Source organism: Rana temporaria, chromosome 1 (assembly GCF_905171775.1).
Source record: "Rana temporaria chromosome 1, aRanTem1.1, whole genome shotgun sequence".
NCBI classification, from domain to species: Eukaryota; Metazoa; Chordata; class Amphibia; order Anura; family Ranidae; genus Rana; species Rana temporaria.
In genome coordinates, this window is record NC_053489.1 from 411,246,258 (window position 1) to 411,269,324 (window position 23,067).

General features: G+C 43.7%; 1 protein-coding gene across 1 annotated transcript in view; it reads left to right on the top strand.

The window, feature by feature from the left end:
• The window catches only part of GTF2E2 (general transcription factor IIE subunit 2), a 96,369-nt gene that overhangs the window by 41,173 nt on the left and 32,129 nt on the right, over positions 1 to 23,067 (top strand). The gene's annotated exons all lie outside the window — the stretch shown is intronic.

Below are 23,067 nucleotides of genomic sequence, written 5' to 3' on the forward strand. Positions count from 1 at the left end.
ACAAATTAAATTTTATATAATTATTTTCACATATATTTGGTAGTATTTTATCACCACTGTTGAAAATCTACTTTCTATTATAAAACCTCCAAGAAAATCTTATTTCTTCATACATTTAGGCCAAAATGTATTCTGCTACATGTCTTTGGTAAAAACCAAACTGCGTTATTGGGGATACTAGTATAGTTCTGATTGTGATCAAAGATGTTGATCTGTACAGGCACTATACTGGTAATGGCGGTTATCAGCGACTAAGTGTGACTGGCTGCCACACTATCATATTCTTGCATTAACTGACATTGGCTGAGAGGGATGGTAACTGACGCTGTTAGTGACATTAATACAGTGATAATCAGGGCTTTTTTTCTGGGGGAACTTGGGGGAACTCAGTTCCACCACCTCTGGCTCAGACCCTTTGGTGAGAGCTCACTACAATCACTTGTAAACACAGAAGTCTGGTTTCTGTGTTTACAAGTGACAGCTCTGCACTCTGTGTGTAACCCCCCTGAACTCTGCACTCTGTATGTAATGCAATCCTGGTATTTAATGCCCCTTTAAGACCCTTCTACTGTTTTTGAAATCTGAACAGGGTTGTGGTTGAGTTCCTGCACCTATTTTCTGAGAAAACAAGCTCTGGTGATAATACTGTACACTGTACTAATGGCACTGGCTGGTAAGGGGGTAACATCAAGGGGTTGACTGTGTGCCTAACAAGTGTAATGTGTGCTGCATTTACTAACCCATCTGCTTTTTCTCCCTCATCTCAAAGTTGATTTTGGAGGAGAAGAAACGGAACACTGTCCGTGCACAAAGTTCCTTGTTTGTCAGCACAACTTTGTGCTGTGATTGGCCACAGCCGATCAGTAGGTGTACAGCCATGATCACTGGCTGTACTCTGCTTAAAAAAAACTTGTGCTGTGTCCAATCACAGCAGGGGGTGCGCATGCATACGACGTACGAATACGTCACAGTGCCTGGCTGTGCCACCCGCTCACAGTATATCTACTGTGAGCAGGTCGGCAAGAGGTTCACTAGGACACATAGCTTTCTGATAGACAAGGCAACCATATATTGTCTGTGTTTTTTATTTACAGTTTTAGCTAAATACAGTAATTTATTAACATTTTTGTTCATTGTACAATCAATAGTGTAGCACTGCCAGAAATATCAAAATAACAAACCAAAAAAGTAATGGATATATGTGACCAAAACCCCAGTGGCGCAAGGTTCACAAACTTCATGTAATATATGCCATCAGCCACCAACGTTAATGCAACATACTATGTACATATTCTGAGACAAAACCACATATGTTGCCAAAACCTCAGTTCTATAAAATTCTCATACGCTAATTTTATATAGGGACCAGTGTTAATTTTGGCAGCAAATTTCGATTTGGTTTTAGTCTTAGGACGAAAATCGCATTGTTTTAGTCCAATTTTAGTCTTCTGCAGTTATTTTATTTTTAATCGTATTTAGTTGACTAAAACTCCAGTAAATTTTAGTCAACTAAAACAAAATGGGTGTAATTAAATTGTAATGCATTGGTTAACATTTCTCTACAATTTTCAAACTCATTATATACTGCTGGAGTAAAAAAATCTAATATATGTTATTATTTATGGTATTAAGCTATGCTCTTCAGACTAGTGTCAAATTTCAAGTTGGTTTTAGTCTTTTGACTAAAATAGCATTTTAGGTTTAGTACCATTTTTGTCTTTTGACGTATTTTAGTAATCTCAATTGTTTTAGTTGTATTTTAATCAACTAAAATGGTATTCATTTAGTCGACTAAAATGTTTTAGTTGTTTTAGTCGACAAAATTAACACTGATAGGGACAGTATGTTGGTAATGGAGGAACATCAGACCGATACAGTTGGTGGGGAGGATGGTTTCCATGTGAGGTGTATTTCCCTTGTTGCATATAAGGATGTGTGAATTTTTTTTTTTTATGTATCTAGCCACCTCCTAGGGTGTCGCTGTTTTCTAATAAAAATATTTTAGAATCTACCCCCAGGTGAATGTTACACACATTATTGATAAGTCTTAACCACAGCTTCCCAATATAGATAGGTCCAAACAATATGAAGGAATGTACCAATCAATATTTGACATCTCTGACAAAGAGGTTTAGAAGTTGGATATATATTTGCTAATTGTTGTGGGGTGTATTGGACTCTGTGGAGGAATTTAAGTTGGATAAAACGATCTTTGGTGGAAATACATTTGGGTGAGAGAAGTATTCACACAGTTATCCAAGTCAACGCCAGTAAAAGCGGACAAATCTGCTACCCATGTTTGGTGGAATATGCATTAGAAAGCTGAAGGTAGATAGAAGGCAGTGGCTTCCCTATCACTCGTGAAGCCAATAATTGTTCAAGAGGGTCAAAGTCCAGGGTCAGCGGCATCCGTGTTACTCCACACGGTAATGCAAGGCTTTCTCCCTGGTGTGGAGTGTCGTGCTCGCCCCCTCCCTTGGAGTACAGGAGAGTCAGGACGCTCTCTATGTTGCAGATAAAGGAGCTGTGTGTTAGTGGGCATCCTGACCCTCCTGTAGTCCAAGGGAGGGGGCGAGCACAACACTCCACACCAGGGAGAAATCCTTGCATTACTGTGTGGAGTTAGACACAAGAACAGGAAGTGAGGATTTCTCAGAAGAAATAAGGACATTTAAAAGCAAAATTGAAGGATGAGGTAAGTGAAGGAGGACTGCAATAAGGTAAAGGAAGCTATTTAGGAAAACAATTTGTACCTTTACAACCCTTTTAATGTTTACTGCTAGCATCCAGTTGGATCACAGAGAGTCTTCATCCATAGTACCTTGTGGCATGTTGGTGGAGGTGGAACGGTCACAATTTTCAAGCTGTGATCGATCTGATGGATCACATAGCTGACTGATAGATCATTCCATTGTGGTACTGGTTGACTCTTCTCACTGTATTTGTGAATGACTGCGCTGGTCTCTAGCATGTTCCTGCTGCCAATAACTAGCACAATTGCACCTAATTAAATTTACATCTAAAGACATGCTGGTAGGTTATTCGGATCCTTACTAAATTGGCCCTAGTATATGTATGAATGTGTGTTAGGGACCTTTAGATTGTAAGCTCCTTGAGGGTAGGGACTGGTGTAAATGTACAATGTATATGTAAAGCACTGTGTAAATTTGATGGTGCTATATAAGTACCTGAAATAATAATAATAATAATTTCTGTGTGAGTAGTGTGGTCAGGCTGCAGTGTTGGGGGAGAAGGAGGGATTTTGAGCTGTCCGACCACAAGATGAATACTTTATTTCTTATTTAGGCACTGGACTCTGGCAGCAGGAGCATGCTGGAATTGAGACACACGCCATCATTCACAAAAGCAGGGGGAGGGCTCAGCTGGTATCAAAGTGTAAGCACTCACAATACTGATGGATCTGGTGGGGCTGCAGCCACAGGATAAATTGGAACAGGGACATGTGCTTCCTGCACCTCATCCGCGGGAAAATTCTACACTTCTTTACGACTAGCCGTTTCCCCCCCCCCCCACAGTATTCACGTGTGTGTGTGTGTGTGTGTGTGTGTGTGTGTGTGTGTGTGTGTGTGTGTGTGTGTTTTTTGGGAGGGGAGAGATGGGAAAAGGTTAAATCAAACGAATAATACAGCGCATATTGATAAATTATCTGTTTGGAATTCCTAGGAGTTTTCTTTCTATTTTTAACCGGTACCCCACCGGCTCACACAGACTGCGGCAGAATGGCTCTCCTGTGCGAAATCCTGTACATATATGGCTTTGCCCAGGAGAGCCATATTATATTGCTCTATATTGTGTGTGGTGTGTGTGAAAACACAAATCCCTGTGTTGTCAGAGGAGAGAAAAAAGATTGTGTGTCTACAAAGTAGAAAAGGTGATCTGTCAACTCTTAGTCACTCCCCTCCCCACACAGTGAGGGAACACACATTTAACTTCTTGATCGCCCCCCCTAGTGTTAACCCCTTCCTTGCCAGTGGCATTTACACAGTAATCAGTGCATATTTATAGCACTGATCGCTCCATAAATGCTAATGGTCCCAAAAGTCTCTGATCTGTCCGTCACAATACCACTTAAAATCACAGATCACCGCCATTACTAGTAAAGTAAATAATAATAATAAAAACGGCATAAAAAATGCCATAAATCTTTCCCATTTTTTGTAAACGCTATAACTTTTACGCAAACCAATCAATTTGCATTTTTTTCAATTTTTTTTTTTTACCAAAAATATGTAGAATACATTTTGGCCTAAACCGACAAAATTTAGTTTTTAAAAAAAAAGACAACATTTTTGGGGATATTTATTATAGCAAAAGGTAAAATGTACCCTTTTTGTTGTTGTTGTTGTTTCAGAGCACAAAAAATAAAGGTGATAAAATAGACATATGATCACACACATAGATTGGACTTATGTCTTTTTTCAACTTTACCTATGTAACTATGTAAGTGGCTGTGACTGACAAATAATCTATTATTCACATGCGACTTCAGTGGTCTAATGGTAAACTCTCTTAGCGAATACTTTTGTGACCCGGAGTATCCAATGTCTAGAAGCCCAATCCCAATCTAGTTGCCTTGGTATACTTCAGTTAACTAGAACGCTTCGACTGATTTTTCAATAAAAAAAAAAAAATCTTTATTTGAAATGTTTTACATGCAAGAGTGGTGCAACAGACGACAAGTCACATCCAAGTCCCACCCATCTAAAGTTGCGTTAAAGTTGCACTCCAAAGCCGCACAACTTTGGTGTTGTACAAGTGTGAATGGAGAGTTATACTTGCATTACCTGTGCTCCCTTCCAGCTCCTTGCCTCTTTTGTAGCACCCCAGACACTTCAAGGTATGTAGGAGCATGTGATCTCCGGTGTTGGCTACAAAACAGCAGGAACCTGCAAGGTGTGCAGGTAAGAGAAGTATTTAGATATTAAAAGTTGACCCTTCCAGAGACACGGCAGGATGTCTGTTTTTAAAGAGGAACTGCAGTCTGCTCACATAATTTGTAATAAAAATATCTTTGCAATTCTGAAGCTTCCCTCCAACCACTTTGCATATTATTTTATATATACTGTGATTCTGTACTTGCCAAATATGCTGCCGAAATCTCCATCCACTGAGTCTGGCTGCAGCCATTTTAACGGTGGGCAGCTGAAGCTGTTGCCTGTTGACTTCCTGGATTTACACAGAGGAAAACCTCCAGCTCTGCAGCTCTCATTGGCCCTCTTATGACTCCTCCCCCCTCCCTTCCTGGAAAACTCTCACGAGAGAGAGAGCTGTGCATGATGTCATAAGCCTAGGCTTTTTACCAGACAAACAGGAAGTGGGCTGTATAAGGTATTTACTGGCAGAAAACATTTTGTTTTTGCTATCCAAAGTTAAAACAAGGACAGAAGATTTAATAGATGGAAAGTTGAAAAAACGACTGAAGTTCCGCTTTAAAGATATATTAAAAAAAAAAAAATGGCCATGGAATTCGTACTGGGTTACACACTGGTGTTTAACCTATAGTACACCCCTCAAATTTTTGTAAATGTTTTATTATATCTTTTCCTGTGACAACATTGAAGAAATTGCACTTTACTACAATGTAAAGTAGTGAGTGTACAGCTTGTATAACAGTGTAAATTGTATAATGTCTAAACCCCTGGCAACAAAAGTCAGTACACCCCCTAAGTGAAAATTTCCAAATTGGTCCAAAAGTGTACATTTTTTGTGTGGCCACCATCATTTTTCAGCACTGCCTTAACCCTCTTGGGCATGGAGTTCACCAGAGCTTCACAGGTTGCCACTGGAGTCCTCTTCCCTTCCTCCATGACGAGATCTCAGAGCTGGTGGATTTTAGAGACCTTGCGCTCCTCCGCCTTCCATTTGAGGATGCACCACAGATGCTCAATAGGGTTTAGGTCTGGAGACATGCTTGGCCAGTCCATCACCTTTACCCTCAGCTTCTTTAGCAAGGCAGTGGTCGTCTTGGAGGTGTGTTTGGAGGCGTTATGTTGGAATACTGCCCTGTGGCCCTGTCTCCGAATGGAGGGGCTCATGCTTTGCTTCAGTATGTCACAGTACCTGTTGGCATTCATAGTTCAATCAACTGTAGCTCCCCAGTGTCGGCAGCACTCTTGCAGTCCCAGACCATGAGACTTCCACCACCATGCATGACTGTAGGCATGACACACTTGTCTTTGTATTCCTCACCTGGTTGCCGCCACACACGCTTGACACCATCTGAACCAAAAAAAGTTTATATTGGTCTCATCAGCCAACAGGACATGGTTCCAGTAATCCATGTCCTTAGTCTGCTTGTCTTCAGCAAACTGTTTGCGGGCTTTCTTGTGCATCATCTTTAGAAGAGGCTTCCTTATGGGATGACAGCCATACAGACCAATTTGATGCAGTGTGCGACATATGGTCTGAGCACTGACAGGCTGCCCCCCCATCAACCTCTGCACCAATGCTGGCAGTACTCGTATGTCTATTTCCCAAGGACATCCTCTGAATATGACGCCGAACATGTGCACTCAACTTCCTGGGTCGACCATGGTGAGGCCTGTTCTGAGAGGAACATGTCCTGTTAAACCGCTGTATGGTCTTGGCCACCGCGCTGCAGCTCAGTTTCAGGGTCTTGGCAATCTTCTTATAGCCTAGGCCATTTTTTTGTAGAGCAACAATTCTTTTTTTCAGATCCTCAGAGTTCTTTGCCATGAGGTGCCATGTTGAACTTCCAGTGACCAGTATGACAGAGTGAGAGTGATAACACCAAATTTAACACCCCTGCTCCCATTCACACCTGAGACCTTGTAACACTAACGTCACATTACCCCGGGGAGGGAAAATTGCTAATTGGTCCCAATTTGGACATTTTCACTTGGGGTGTACTCGCTTTTGTTGCCAGGTGTTTAGACATTAATGGCTGTGTGTTGAGTTATTTTTAGGGGACAGCAAATTTACACTGTTAGGCTCCATGCACACTGAAGCTGATAAACTGCAGTTTATTGGCGTTTTGGCTTTTTTTTCTTAAAGCCCATAAACTGAACTCTATGTTAGCCTATGTGCCCATGCACACCTGGGAGTTTTTTAGTGTTAATGAGCTTTGGAGTTTATTGGCTTTTTTCTGAACGCCCAAAATTTGTGTTCAAAGTGCCGTTTTTTGGCGGGGAAAAAACGCCCAAAAACGCAAAACGCTGAAAAACGCTCAAACGCTGGTTCCAGCGTTTTTAGCATTTTTAATCCATTGAAAAAAAAGTAAAAAAAAAGGCTACACTGAAAAACGCTGGTTAAAGCTATTGCAAAAATGCTAAAAAACGTTGAAAGGCTCCCTGCAAAGCTACTGGCGTTTTTTTATAGCTTTAATCAGCTTCAGTGTGCATGGAGCCTTCTACAAGCTGTACACTCACGACTTTACATTGTAGCAAAGTGTAATTTATTCAGTGTTGTCACATGTAAAGATAGAATAAAATATTTACAAAAATGTGAGGGGTGTACTCACTTTTGTGAGATACTATATAATAGGAAGCACCATGACACACCGTACACAAAACCAACCCCTACAAACACTACAATGAGTAACATTGTCCAAATAAATGAAAATGTCTTGTTGAGGTCAGAGGAGAATGGGCAGACTGGTTTAAGATGATAGAAAGGCAACAGTAATGCAATTAAACACTCGTGACAACCAAGGTATGCAGAATTCCATCTCTGAATGCACAATACGCCGAACCTTGAAGCAGATGGTCTACAGCAGCAGAAGACCACACCAGGTGTCACTCCTGTCAGAACAGGAAACCGAGATTACAATTTACACAGGCTCACCAGATTTAGAAAATAGAAGATTGGAAAAAATTTTGCCTGGTCTAATGAGTCTCGGTTTCAGCTGCAACATTCAGATGGTAGGGTCAGAATTTGGCGTAAACATGAAAACAAGGATACATCCAGCCTTGTATCAACGGTTCAGGGTGGTGGTGGTGTGGTTTGGGGGATATTTTCTCTGCACACTTTGGGCCCCTTAGTACCAATTTGAGCATTGTGTAAATGCCATGGCCTACCTGAGTATTGTTGCTGACCATGTCCATCCCTTTATGACTACAGTGTACCCATCTTCTGATTAGCCTAATGGAAGTAGCTATGTCTCAAAGCTCAAATCATCTCACCACTGGTTTATTGAACATGACAATGAGTTCACTCTAATCCAATGGCCTCCACAGTTACCAGATCTCAATCCAATGGAGCCCCTTTGAGATGTGGTGGAACAGGTGAATGTACAGCCGACAAATCTGCAGCAACTGGGTGATGCTATCCTGTCAATATTGACCAAAATCTCTGAGGAATGTTTCCAACAACTAGTTAAATCTATGCTACGAAAAATAAATGCAGTTTTGAAGGGAAAAGTGGGTCCAACCCAGTCCTCGCAAGGTGTACCTAACAATACATTGGCCAGTGAGTGTAAATTTGCCCCAGTCACAATTGGATGGCAAAGCAAGTAGCAGAAGTATTTCACTATTATAACAGCATATTAAAAGTAACTGGGATGATAACCGTGCCTGCCCACAGCTAAATATTTGAAGATAATGCCAATTGGCCCCTGATGTGAAATATACTGTGTGACCTCGGTGATGGGACATCTGCATGATGCAGATCAGCAAACCAGGTTTTGATGTTGGTAGTAACAGACAGTATGCTCCCAATTCACAGTCCAGGCAACTGAACATGTTGTATGTCTGACATTTCCTGTTTTAAGGGCCTGTGTCAAGGGGGGTTTTGTTTTGAACTGCTTCTGTCCCTATAAATGTCAATAGGAAGCTTGAAGCAGGTTAACACAGTTTAGGGAGTCAACTGCAGGTCAACTACACCTGTAAATGAACTTTGAATGGTCTCAAGCTGGAGAGAACAGTTGTGCAATTTTAATGATGATATCAGCCTACATAATAGTTCAGTGGCTTGGCCAGAGTTCTACCTGAACTTTGTAGATGTATCTTGCCCCTTAAAGTCTATGCAAAAATATGCGTCTCTGTATGTTAAGTGCAATAAGCCTTTTATTCAGCGCCTGGTCACTTGCTGTCAAGACATGCTTGCTTGATCTCCTGTTGCAAAGCAGTTGAACAGTCATGGGGAGTGAAATATACAGTTCTTTATGCAGATATTATGAGCACTGTTTCTAAAGTCTCAAGGGCCATTTATGCATTGCCGAATAATGTGATTACCTCATTTTAGTTACTCGATGAACCAAGTAATCTGAACATGTGGAAGTAATCCCTGAAAGCCTGCCAAATGCTGACACCATGTTACCTTGTATCACTTATTATATTACAAATTTATTTCACCCATTCTGTTAAAGGAGAGAACCCAGTAGAGATTCCTGCTTAATTTATATTCTTAGACTAAATCGTCACATTGGAGTAGACCAGTCAGTGACAGTCTTGCGGTTTTTATATTGGGTCTCCTAATTCAATGGCTATAACTGGAGAACCAGAGCACCATTTGGTCACCTTGAAATGTTGTCATGTTACAACCAAAAACGTAAATGTATTTAATCGGGATTTCTCTTATCGTCCATGGACAGACACAGCTCCTTAAATCTTGACAAGTGGGTTATGTTCCCTGTTTACAGGAGAGGACTAGGCAGAAACATGTTACATAATTAAATACATGTTACATTAACAGTGTTGAACAGCCCCGCCCAGGGGGCGGTCCCTCCAGACATAACCCTCCTCACTGCAGCATGCAGCCTTAGTTTCGTTCTGCCTAGCAAGGAGAAGGATGTATGGCTCCCTTTGGGCCCAGCGCCCTGAGGAGAAATGTTATTTTATTTTATTTTATTTGACTTTTTCTTGAAGAATCTTCTTTCAACTGTCGGCTGAGAGACAGGCTGGATGATATAGATCCTTGTAGTCTACTCAGTCTGACCAGCAAGTGTGGGCACACCTTTGCAAAGAGGCTGGGTCTGCCACGCCATACCCCATGACTCCGGGGGTGGTCGGTGAGCTTTGCTCCTAGGTCCACATATGACTGGGCTGTGGTGTTGTCTCACTCACAGTGGACTAGTCCGACAGCTACCTCCATTGCGGTTGTAGTTCTGTCAGGAATGCGTCGGACGGGTAAGTACAGTCCCTCCCGCTTCGGTGGGTTGGTACGGCTGGGCATTCCTGGGGTTCGGGGGTCCTCTTCTATTCCCTTGCCTGCTCCTTTTCCCTTGCTGCATTGCTAACATTGCTGCTGTCAGGGGGAAGGGGGCCTTCCTGAGGGGACTATGTTATCTGGCCTGTGTTTTTTCTTTTTTGTATGGGGCTTTCCTGTGAGGTGTTTTTCACTGTTAAAAAACCCTAGGAGGCTTTTCCTGTTTAAACCCTGCATTTTGCCGCCATTTGGCACACAGGCCCCTGCAGATGCCGCACAGTTACCTCACGGTTCTTTTCCTCTCACACGCTGGGTGTGCTGAGAGTGGACGGCAGCGCTGGGCAGTCTCCTCCTGAGGTGATTCCCATGGGTACCCCTGATCAGCACAGCAAGTGGGTGAGAGGCCTGAATAGGGCTCTAGGAGCTTTTGTTTATTTGTAAGGAGCCTTGGGCAGTGTGGGACTTGCTAAGCTGCGGGGTAATTTTACCTTTCCTGCAGGACGAGAGGTTTGGGGTTTTCTATGGGCCTCAGGCCCTAAATACCTTTTGTGAACGTCGGGTAGTTTCGCATGGAATCCATGGATTTTTTTTCTGTGCTTCGTGATGAGAGAGGGTCTCTGTCAGCCTGTGGCCCTCCCTTTTGATCTGGCGTCGGCACCATGGGTTTTCAGCTGGGAGCTTGCACTTATCCTAACTTTGTTGGGACAGCGAGGCTTTGCCTTATTGGCTACTTGGACTACTTTCTTCTGAGAGCAGCTTCTGTCTCAGACCTAGTGGATGTGTTATCTGGGCATGCTAGGTTCCGACTCAGTGTTGGAGTATCTAGGGTTGATCCGGACTCCTCGTGGCGAAGGTCCTTCTTCCCCTGGAGAAATTGCAGACTCTTCAGTCTGGGGTGAAGGTATTGGCATCACGCAATCGGTCTTCTCTCCGGGCGCCTGCTGGTCCGGGGCCTGTGGGTAGCCTCCTTCGAGGCGGTACTGTATGCCCAGTTCCACACTCGGGTTTTCCAGGGGAAATACTGTCCAGGTGGTAAAAATCTCTTGTCTCTGAAATCATCAGATTCCGGTGCGCCATCTAGTCAGTCTCTCAGAGTTGGTGACGGAGATCCCAGACTCTTCGGTCCGGGAAGTTGTTTCTTCCTTCCAGTGGTCAGTGTTTACGACGGATGCCAGCCTCACGGGTTGTGAACCTAGGTGGTCCAGTCGGCCCTGAGTCGCTGGACTTGCGTGGACCTACGGCCACACCTCCCTGAATGTGCCCGCTCTCCTCTTGTCTCGGTAGCTACCCAGGGTCGGGCTTAGCTAGTGCCTGGGTGGGAGACCGCCTGGGAATACCAGGTGCTGTCCACCGTTTATTGTCCTACTATTTTAGGCGATCAGGCTATGCTTCTCCTCGTGGTCGAGGAGGTTGCAAGGTCGTCCGATCTGGTTTCAGCCGGACAACGCCATGGCTGTGGCTTCGGTCTACCATCAGGTATACCGGCAGGCGGACTACTGGAGTCGCCAGATGCTGGACCAGGACGACTGGTCTTTGTGCTTGGGGTGTTTTCGGCTCCCTTGCAGGAGGTGAGCCTAACAGGGCATGGATCTCCTGGCCGCTCGTCTCCACCGCAAGGGTGTCGAAGTTGGTGGCCAGGTCTAGTGATCTGGTACAGACGCGCAAGTCGCTCTGGTGGCCCTGTGGGGTCTGTATAGGTGACTTTTTGCCGTTCCTCCATTGTAGTTGCTTCCTCAGGTGCTCCAGAGGCTGAGGAGATCCCAATGATTCTAATCGCTCCAGATTGACCTCGGCGTCCTTGGTATGCCGATATCGGGCGCCTGGTAGCGGAGGTACACTGGCGGTTGCCAGGGAGAAAGGTCCCTCTGTCTCGAGGTTCCATACTTCCTCCTGTTGTTCAGTCACTGACTTGCTCAACATGGCTATTGGAAGCCAGAACGGGGTCTGTCCGACTCGGTCATCTCAACAATGCTGAGGGCACGGTAGTGTTCTTCCGGAGGATCTACCGTCACAGCTGGCAGGCCTACATCTCTTGGTGCGAAGGGATGGAGTGACGTCCACGGACGTACTCGGTGTCCAGGGTCCTGCTGTTTTTACAACTTGGAGTGGATCTAAAAATTGCTTAAAGCACCGTTTGGGGGCAGATTTCAGCCTTGGCTGTGTTCTTTCAGTGGCCTTTTTGCGGCCCGTTCCCTGGTGGGTCCCTTTTTGTGTGCAGGGGTTTTGTCATATACTTTCCCCTCTTGGCCCATCTCTTCCCCCATGAGTTTCGACTGGTGCTCTCGGTTCTTCAGGAACCTTCCTTTTGGAAACATCAGAGAGATTTTCTCTTGACACTATCTGAGAAGGTGGCCCCTTTAGTGGCCTTTACCTCTGTTAGAGGGGTTTCTGAGTTGGCGGTCTTGTCTTGCAAGCCGCCATGCTTGACCCTCCATAAGGATTAGGTGGTGGTTCGCCCGCGACCTACCCTTCTTCCGAAGGTGGTTCCGGCCTTTCGCTGGAATAAGGACATTGTTCTTCCATCCTTCTGTCCTCGGCCGGCGAATCCTACGGAGGTTGCCTTTCATACTTGGTATGCGCTTTGCGGGTGTACCTGCCTGCTACGGCTCCGTTTCGGAGTTCTGACTGCCTTTTGTGTCGGTGTCTGGTCCACAAAAGGGCCTGGCGGTCTCGTCGACCACCATTTCTCGGCGGATCAGGCAGGCTGTCATACAGGCCTATGCTCTTAAGGGGCGGGCCCCCCTTTCCGGTCACGGCACTTTCGACCAGGACAATTAGTGCTTCCTGTTTTTTTTCCCGACATCATGCGTCGGTCTCACAGGTGTGCGAGGTGGCGACTTGCCGTTCGCTCATGCTTTTTCCAGAATTTACATGGTTGCTGTGAGTGCATCTTCTGATGCTTTTTTTCGGCCGCTAGTTTTTGCCGGCGGCTGTTTAAAGTTGCACCCCCTCCGTTGAGGAGCTCTGCTTTTTTGTGGTGAAGTTAAAATTAGTTTTACTGATATATTTCCCACCCCTCGTTTTTGACGCTGCTTGGGGACGTCCCACTTGTCAAGATTTAAGGAGCTGTGTCTGTCCATGGACGATAAGAGAAAATTAGGATTTCCATGGACAGACACGGCACCCACCCCTCCTTTTTTAGGTTTGTACTGCTTGTTACGAACTGAGGCTGCATGCTGCAGTGAGGAGGGTTATGGCTAGAGGGACCGCCCCCTGGGCGGGACTGTTCAACACTGTTAATGTAACATGTATTTAATTATGTAACAGGTTTCTGCCTAGTCCTCTCCTGTAAACGGGGAACATAACCCACTTGTCAAGATTTAAGAAGCTGTGTCCGTCCATGGACTCGGAGAAAAGGATTTTACGGTGAGTACACAAATCCTATTTTTATGTGATAGACCAGGGGTCCTCAAACTTTTTAAACAGGGGGCCGGTTCACTGTCCCTCAGACCGTTAGAGGGCCGGACTATAAAAAAAACTATGAACAATTTCCTATGCACACTGCACATATATTATTTCCTATGCGCACACACACAGCGCTACAAAACAAATATACCAGCAATAACTTTCTTTGACCATCAATGCTCGCCAGTGCAGCCCAATCAATGCCCGCCTCACCATCATTGAAAGCCCCCCTCACCATCATTGAAAGCCCCCCTCACCATCATTGAAAGCCCCCCTCACCATCATTGAAAGCCCCCCTCACCATCATTGAAAGCCCCCCCCCCCCCCTCACCATCATTGCAAGCCCACCCTCACCGTCATTTCAAGCCATCATTGCAAGCCCACCCTCACCGTCATTTCAAGCCATCATTGCAAGCCCACCCTCACCGTCATTTCAAGCCATCATTGCAAGCACCCCCCCCCCCACTCGCCACCATTTCAAATTCAAGCCATCATTTCAAGCCCCCCCCCTCACCATTGCAAGCCCCTCACGATCATTGCAACCCTCCCCCTTCATCATTTCAAGCCCTCCCTCACAATCGTTAATTGCAAACCGATCATGATCATTGCAAGCCCCCCACCTCACCATCATCATTACATTATCATCCCCTCATTGCAAGCCCCCCTCGCCATCATTGTAAGCCCCTCATTACAAGCCCCCTCACAATCATTAATTGCAAGCCGATCAAGATCATTGCAAGCCCCCCCAATCATCATTACATCATCATCATCATCAGCCCCTCATTGCAACCCCCCCCCTCACCTTTGCAAGCCCCCCTCACCATCATCAGCCCCTCATTGCAACCCCCCCTCACCATTGCAACCCCCCCCACCTTCATCATTACATCATCAGCCCCTCATTGCAAGCCCCCCCACCATCATCATCCGCCCCCCCCACCATCATCATCATCATCATTTTATCATCATCAGCCTCCCCCCCACCATCATCATCATTGCATCATCATTAGCCCCCCCACCATCATCATTACATCAATATCAGCCCCCCTCACCATCGTAAGCCCCTCACAGCACTTTCTCCTTACTGTGCCACTGCTCACTCAACTGCTGTGACAGTCCCGCTGTGCTCACAGTGTTGGTACAGTTCTGGCTTGCTGTGATAAATGTCCCGCCCTCCTCCTAGACCAGCTTGTGTGATAGACAAAACACTGGCTCTATCACACAAGCTAGTCTAGGAGGAGGAGGGCGGGACATTTATCAGTGCGCCCGAACTGTTAACACTGTCATCTCCGTGACACAGCGGGATCGCTGTGTTACAACCTGCAGTGTAACGGCGTTGCCTGTCAGGGTCGGGTGGGCCAGTTACAAGTCCTCCGGCCCGTGGGCCGTAGTTTGAGGACCCCTATGATAGACCAACACAAAGTGGCACATAATTGTGAAGTGGAAGGAAAATGATAAATGGTTTTCATTTTTTATTTTTTTATTTTTTTCCAAAGTCTGAAAAGTGTGGCATGCGTTTTGTATTTAGCCCCCTTTTACTCTGATACCCCTAACTAAAATCTAGTAGAACCAATTGCCTTCAGAAGTTACCTAATTGGTAAAGAGTCCACCTGTGTGTATTTAGTCTTAGTATAAATCCAGCTGTTCTGCAAAGCCCCCAGAGGTTTGTTAGAGAACACTAGTGAACAAACCGCATCATGAAGGCCAAGGAACACACCAGATAGGTCAGGGATAAAGTTGTAGAGAAGTTTAAAGCAGGGTTAGGTTATAAACAAAAAATATCCCAAGCTTTGAACATCTCACGGAGCACTGTTCAATCCATCATCCAAAAATGGAAAGAGTGGCACAACTGCAAACCTACCAGCACATGGCCGTCCACCTAAACTGACAGGCCGGGCAAGGAGAGCATTAATCGGAGAAGTAGCCAAGAGGCCCATGGTAACTCTGGACAAGCTGCAGAGGTCCACATCTCGGGTGGGAGAATCTTTCCACAGGACAACTGTTAGTCGTGCACTCCACAAATCTGGCCTTCATGGAAGAGTGGCCAGAAGAAAGCCATTGTTGAAACAAAGCCATAAGAAGTCCTGTTTGCAGTTTGTGCAAAGCCATGTGGGGGACTCCACAAACATGTGGAAGAAGGTGCTGTGGTCAGATGAGACCAAAATGTAATTTTTTTTGGCCTATAAGCAAAACGCTCTATGTGGTGGAAAACAAACACTGCACATCACCCTCAACGCACCATCCCCACCATGAAACATGGTGGCAGCATCATGTTGTGGGGATGCTTTTCTTTAGCAGGGACAGGGAAGCTGGTCAGGGCAATGATCTTTTATTTTTTCTAACACAGCCCCTGGTCTCAATCCCGAACCTCTCCAAAGCCTTTAAAATGTTTAGCTATATTTCCAGTATGAAAATTAATTATTCCAAATCAGAAGCTCTTAATCTCACATTGCCCACTGACGTCTTAAAAAGCGTACGTGGCTCCAGTTTGTTTAAGTGGGTAACCTCATCTATCACCTATCTAGGAATAAAACTTGTGGCCAGATTTGCGGATATTTATAACATTAATTTTCCCCCTTTGTTAAACAAAATTCAAGTAGATCTTAAAGGTTGGATCTTGTAACGGCTACCCACTGGTGAGAGGGTCTCAGCCGTTGGAGACGTCCTTTTCCCTGGCAAGCTGCGATATGCAGGTACCGCCGGTATATCCCATCGAACGCCCTTCCAAGAAACGAGACGGGCTACGTTTGCAGAGTCAAGCAGGACTGACTTTTAATGCCACATTTTTCTTCCTTATATCTGGTTACAAACTGTACAGAAACAAATGACACTCCTCCCCCCCCCCCCCTAATCACACACTAAGGCTAATTACTAAACATTCCTCAATTACTAACAACAAAAGCCTTCACTCCGTCTCCGCATACCGCTTGACACCTCTGAGCATCAATAGATTGTAGACAGGGTTATCACACGTAAGCAGTCTTTAGTATGCATAATTAGGGTTCTGGGAGCAGACCTGGGATTAACACCTGTCCGTTACAACACCTTTACACAAGGACAATGGAATGTCCTCCAAGCCCTGATGCAATTAGCATGTCACTAGACTAATCATAGAAATGAGTCATAGAATATTGACTGGTTGGGGTTACAATTAACCAACATCTTGTAGTCTCTCAAGATCCTGCAGTTATTATCAATGTCCAGGCAGAATAGTCCATAATCCGTTACAGATCTCTAGACCCTTCTCCTGGTTTGGCAGAGCTGCCATCCTGAAGATGGTAATTTTACCTAGAATTTTATATCACTTCCATATCCTACCCATTCCACTCCCAGGTTTTTTCTTTAAAAGACTTCAGTCTATTATACACACGTTTATTTGGAAGGGACAAAAACCTAGGATAAAGCTGGATATGCTTACAGAACATAAGGAAGAAGGGGGTATAGGCCTACCTGATTTTAAACTTTATCATTCCGGGATACATATAGCTAGAATTTTGGACTGGAATTGTCACAGGAGACAGAAAGATTGGGTCACACTGGAGGAAGTGTCCTCCACATTTCATCTTAGATTCCTACCCTGGATCCCATGGGCGAAGTTGCCGCAGAGCCTGCGGCAGCATCCTTTGGTGGGGACTACGCTTAGAGTTTTTCATATGATCATGAAGTATCATAAATTGTCCTCATCTCCGGCCCGCTTACCCCCATTATCCGAAACCCAGACTTTTGCCCGGGATGGATCTGCATTTTTCTGCACCCACTGACCATTTAACACCCCTTTTAATGATGCATTGTGTAGAAGATAACACACTAAAACATTTTGAGTCCTTAAAACGAGAACTGGTCTCTCAGAATCCCCTTTCATTTTGGACCTACCGCCAGCTGCATAATTACATACAGGTCTCCCAGACAAAAAAACAGTTCTTCAGATCTAGAACTCCTTTTGAACAAACCTGCCTGCCTGGAGCTCCAGTACCTAGAGCCACCTCACTGGCATACTCATGGCTTCAACTAGACAGGGAGGGGTGTATAGCATCTGGAATACGAGTACAATGGGAGAAGGCGCTAAAAATAAGGATTACTGAGAAGCAATGGAAACGTGCCTGTGTTTTCGCCCATAAGTGTTCCATGGGCACGAAAATACAGGAAACATCTTATAAGCTTTTAACACAATGGTATGCTACGCCGGATAAGATTAAAAAATGGTACCCGTTGACATCAGATCTTTGCTGGAGATGTGAGCAAGACCAGGGCACTACTATCCATATTTGGTGGGAGTGCCCTCGTCTAAGACCCTTTTGGGATAAGGTGGTCGAGTTGTTCAGGGTCATTGCGGATACCACAATCTCTCTCACTTCTGCATGTTGCCTACTACGTATTGCAGACTGCTCATGGCAGCATTATAAAAAATCACTCACTAGACATCTGCTGAATGCAGCGAAAGTTTTGATCCCCAGACACTGGAAATCGAGGGATACTCCTTCTATCCCCGAATGGCTCAGCGCCATAGAAAATATCTACCAAATGGAGGAAACCGTAGCTATCGCCAGTGAATCGACTAAAAAATGTAACCCGATGTGGTCACCTTGGGTGGCGTTTAGGCATTCGGATCAATACCTGCAATTAGAAATGAGATGAGATTGCCGTTGTGACTCTGGTCCTTTCTTTTCCACTCTCCCTGGTAATTTAAGATGGGCCGTTTTGCACAGTGTCAGCTTTCCCCCCTATCCCCCCCCCTTTTTTTTTTCTCCTTTTTCTCTTTTCTCCTTTTTTCTCCCTTTTTTCTTTGCCTTTTTTTTTTTTCTTCTTAGTATTAGTAGCGGGCAATATCCTAGGTGTGATGTGCCCTGTGCTATCTTTTGTTATAAGATAAAAAGTTGCTTATTTTTAGAGTATGTATTGTCCGGTTTTGACTGTGTCCGTGTGCAGTACTCATGTACCCTGGTTGTATTCTGTACTCTGACTCTTTTCTTTTCTATTTAAAAAATAAAAACTTATTTCGACAATGAAACATGGTGGCAGCATCATGTTGTGGGGATTCTTTTCTTTAGCAGGGACAGGGAAGCTGGTCAGTGCAATCTTAGAAGAAAACCTGTTAGAGTCTGCAAACAGACTTGAGACTGGGGTGGAGGTTCACCTTTCCGGCAGGACAACGACCGTAAACGTACAGCCAGAGCTACAATGGAATTGTTTTGATCAAAGCTTACTGATGTGTTGAGAATGGCCCAGTCAAAGTCCAGACCTAAATCTATAATATATATATATATATATATATATATATATATATATATATATATATATATATATATATATATATATATATATATATATATATATATATATATATATATATATATATATATATATATATATATATAATTTTACACACACACATAAGTTTACATACCCTGGCAGAGTTTCTTGGCAATTTTTCAGAGGATATGAATGATAACACAAACTTTTCACACATGTTCCTCCAGTTTTTTTTAACTGCCTTTATAGCTCACTCATTCCCCAAAACCTCAGCGATCCACCTGTGTTTCACTATAGGACCTTTCATCATAGGCCTTGTTGATGTAGTGTTTATGGTTGCGGCCAAAAAGCTACATTTTGGTCATATCACTCCAAGTAACTTTGCCAGAAGGTTTGAGGCTTGTCTCTGTGCGGTTTGGCGTATTGTAAGCGGGATACTTTTGTGGCATTTGCGTAGTAATGGCTTTCTTCTGGCGACTCGACCATGCAGCTCATCTTTCTTCCAGTGCCTCCTTATTGTGCATCTTGAAACAGCCACACCACATGTTTTCGAAGAGTTCTGTATTTCACCTGAAGTTATTTGTGGGTTTTTCTTTGCATCCTGAACAATTTTCCTGGCAGTTGTGGCTGAAATTTTAGTTGGTCTACCTGACCGTGGTTTGGTTTCAACAGAACCCCTTATTTTCCACTTCTTGATTAGAGTTTGAACACTGCTGACTGCCATTCTCAATTCCTTGGATATCTTTTAAATCCCTTTCCTGTTTTATCCAGTTCAACTACCTTTTCCTGCAGATCATTTTGACAATTCTTTTGCTTTCCCCATGACTCAGAATCGAGAAACGTCAGTGCAGCACTGGATGAAAGATGCAAGGGTCTGTCAGGAGCACCGAAAATCATCAAGAATGTGAAAAAATGTTTATGGGGATCATGAGTAGCAACATTTTTTTAAAAAATGTCTATCAGGCTCACCAATAACAAAAGTTTGAAAAAGTGTCTGTCGGGGTCACCAGTAGCAAAGACCTAAGATGCACTTTATTCATTCATAAGAATGTGACGCATCTCGTTCATGGTTAAGCCCTACAGGTTTACGTGTACCCAGACGGAAGATCCAGAAAACTTTTTTTACACAGAAGTCTGAACTTATCTGGGGATTTTGATCATTTATACACCTTGTATAGATGCAGCTGAGGGGTCACCTACATGACAATCATTGAAGTGATTAGCTACATTGGTTGAATGTTTGTTTGTTTTTTGGTAATGTCCTAAAGCTAGTCCTGTAGGCGATCCCTCAACCTGTGGGTGGTACGGCTAACATACTGAATTTTGCAAAGGTTGCACATAATTGCATATATAAATGTGTGTTACAATTAGTGTTACAATTAATGAAGGGAGCAATGTCCTAATTTCTGTCCTTACTGGTAGAATGCACAAGTCTCTCCCCTCTTAATGTGTGAACAGGGGCAACCACTAATACCACATGCAAAAGTGCCTTTGAACTGAAGCCAGTGTGAAGGATTTTCCTTCCTGCTGGGAAATAAACTTATAGACCGATATCTTCCTAATGTCGGTGCACTGTGGGGGGTCTACCTTAAAGCGTTTGTTAACCCAAAAAACAAACACAGATTCTGTTCCTTTAAAGCATGTTACACAGCACAGTGCTTGTGCTGTGTAATTTGGCACCCTGTAATACCTGGCTGATCCTGCCTAGCTAAACCCTTCCCTCTGCAAACAGACCACGATAATCGTGCCTGCTGAGCCCCTGACATCGTGGTCTGTTTGTGTGCCTCCATCTTCCGCAGCCCTGCTCGGCTGTGTCTCCTCTGTCCTCCTCCCCCCCCCTTCTCCCCTCTCTGCGTGTCAGCCTCTACACACAAAGTGATCCCACATCCATTTGGCTTCCTTATCAAAATTTGTAATCATTGGGGATGCTTTTTATAGTGTGCAGAGGATGTCCCGAATCTGCTCTGAGCACTGCATTGCCAACTGTTGGCTTTCTGTGAAGTTCAGATACAATTCCCCTCACTGGATAAATTCACATACAGGATTTTTTTTTTTTTAGCTAAAATCTTAGTATCGTTTTAAATTTTAGATTTAAATCGTTATCGCTCAGATATTAAAGCCAATCATCCAGACTTTCAATCTCTGTTGAACTAAACAGGAGATCATCTATGTAGCGAATGTATGCCATCACAAACTATCAATAGGGATTGCCAACGCCAAAGGTGCGGGACTTCTCCCACCAACCCATGTAGCGGGTTGGTGGGAGAGCCCACAGAGGCTCTACACCTCTGGAGGTAGCAATCCTTATCGAACATAAAGATGTTGTGCGTTAAATAATCCAGACTTTGAAGGATAAATTCTTGATGAACCAATAAATAGTTGCTGAAACGCTGCAGAAAAAAGTGTCAACCTGAAGACCTAAAGCATGTGGAATCGAGGAATATAAACTGGTCACATCACATGTGATCCGTATATAATCCTGCAGGTCGGCCAACAATTGTTTGGTATTTCTGAGCCAGGTAATTCAATCACCATTGGCTGGAGTTGGTGATCAACCCATTGACTTAGTTGTTCATTCAAAGAGTCTATGCCTGCTAAAATTGTTCTGCCGACCAGTGGATTTAGCCCTTTATGTACTTTGGGCATGGGATGAAAAACTGGCATAATAGGAGCTAGTGGGATAAACCTATCCCTTTCCTCTTGAGATAAAATACCTGCTCTAACTCTAACTGCTCTACACATTGGGGATTTAAACATTTTAGTGAAGGAATTGGTGGGTTCTCCACTGAGTTTAACGGGTATTAGTGTAAAGCCTCATCTTTGTATGTATCGGAGTCGAGCACCACCACCAATCCACCCTTATCTGCATTTCAAATGACAATACTAGAGTCAGAGCCCAGATCCTGAAGGGATTTCTACTCGGGCTCTGTTAAATTGTCACCAAACGTAAAGCTGGTATTCAAAACCTTTGTGGCCAATCGTGTGAGATCTTTCTCAATTAATTTTAAAAGGAATAGCTGTTTGATGACTGTAATAATTATCCGAATCAGGGCCAGATTCCGAGTGTAACTCATCAAGGTCACATTTCACAGAGCTTACTTTTTCTCATGTATGACATTTCCTTCAATGATTTCATTACCAACAGTCTCATTAGATTCACCAAAATAATGCTTCCTAAGGGTTGGATTGGATTGGATTGGAATAAATACTTATAGAGCGCCGAATGCGAGTTGTGAAACTCGCGTCTAAGCGCTTACCAACAAGCTGGTTAAAGACCAAACAAATTTAATCACATCAAGAATAGTATTGAATCAACTGAAATGTCTGTTAGGACAGAAAACCCTTTTGAAAAAAGGGAAACGTCATTATCGGTCAAAGTTTTTTGTGACAGATTCATGACATTGTGGATGACTTCTCCTAACAGGAAAAAAAATCAGCGTTAAAAACTCACCGAAGCCGTGTTTGATCTCCGATTTAGGAGAGTTCAGCAGCAACTGGTGTTTATTAAATTGACCATTGAAATTAATCAAGTCTGCTGTGCTAAATGCACCTAGCGCTTATGTGCTTTTAGCCACGTTTGATGTTTTTTATGTCCAAAAGTTGCTCTCCACGATTCTTCTGCGTTCCAGAGAAGGAGCTTTGACTGCCTATAAACACTGCTGCTCCTAACTCCTCTAAAAGCCTCTGTGTTCATGGACATCAAGGCTTGTATAGAGGTGTGTTCAGGGGCTTAGGCAAAAATTGCCAAAAAAAATAAAAAATTACGTTTAGGGGCAGGAGTGTGCATGGGACATAACATTTTTTTCACAGACTTTATAGTTCTTGAAATTCCTAGTTTGGCAGAGACTATAATGCAGCAATTCCAAAACCCATTAATCCCAGATTTTATAGCACACCATTGAAGCTGTTTTTAACAGATGTGCAATATATTGATTGTAACTGTACTGCAAGAACGTGACTGCTTATCTACTGTAGATTGACATCTGGTGCTTATGTGCTGTATACTGTATGTAAAACAATAGTATAACCATATAATGCACATTTACTGATTATTAGTGACTCCTGTTCCCATTTCAGTATTTAATGGTGGATACACACAGAATGGAAGACGCACAGTGTTCTGCTGTTCTACTTTTTTTTTTTTTTTCCAATTATCCACCCAAATTAAATCGTGTGAAACGTCAATGTCAGTCTAATTTTAGTCCTGTACACTATTAGAAATTCACTGCGAGTCTCCTAATATTGTAACTTAAAGTTGATTCTTCTGATATAACAATGGGGCCCTTTAAA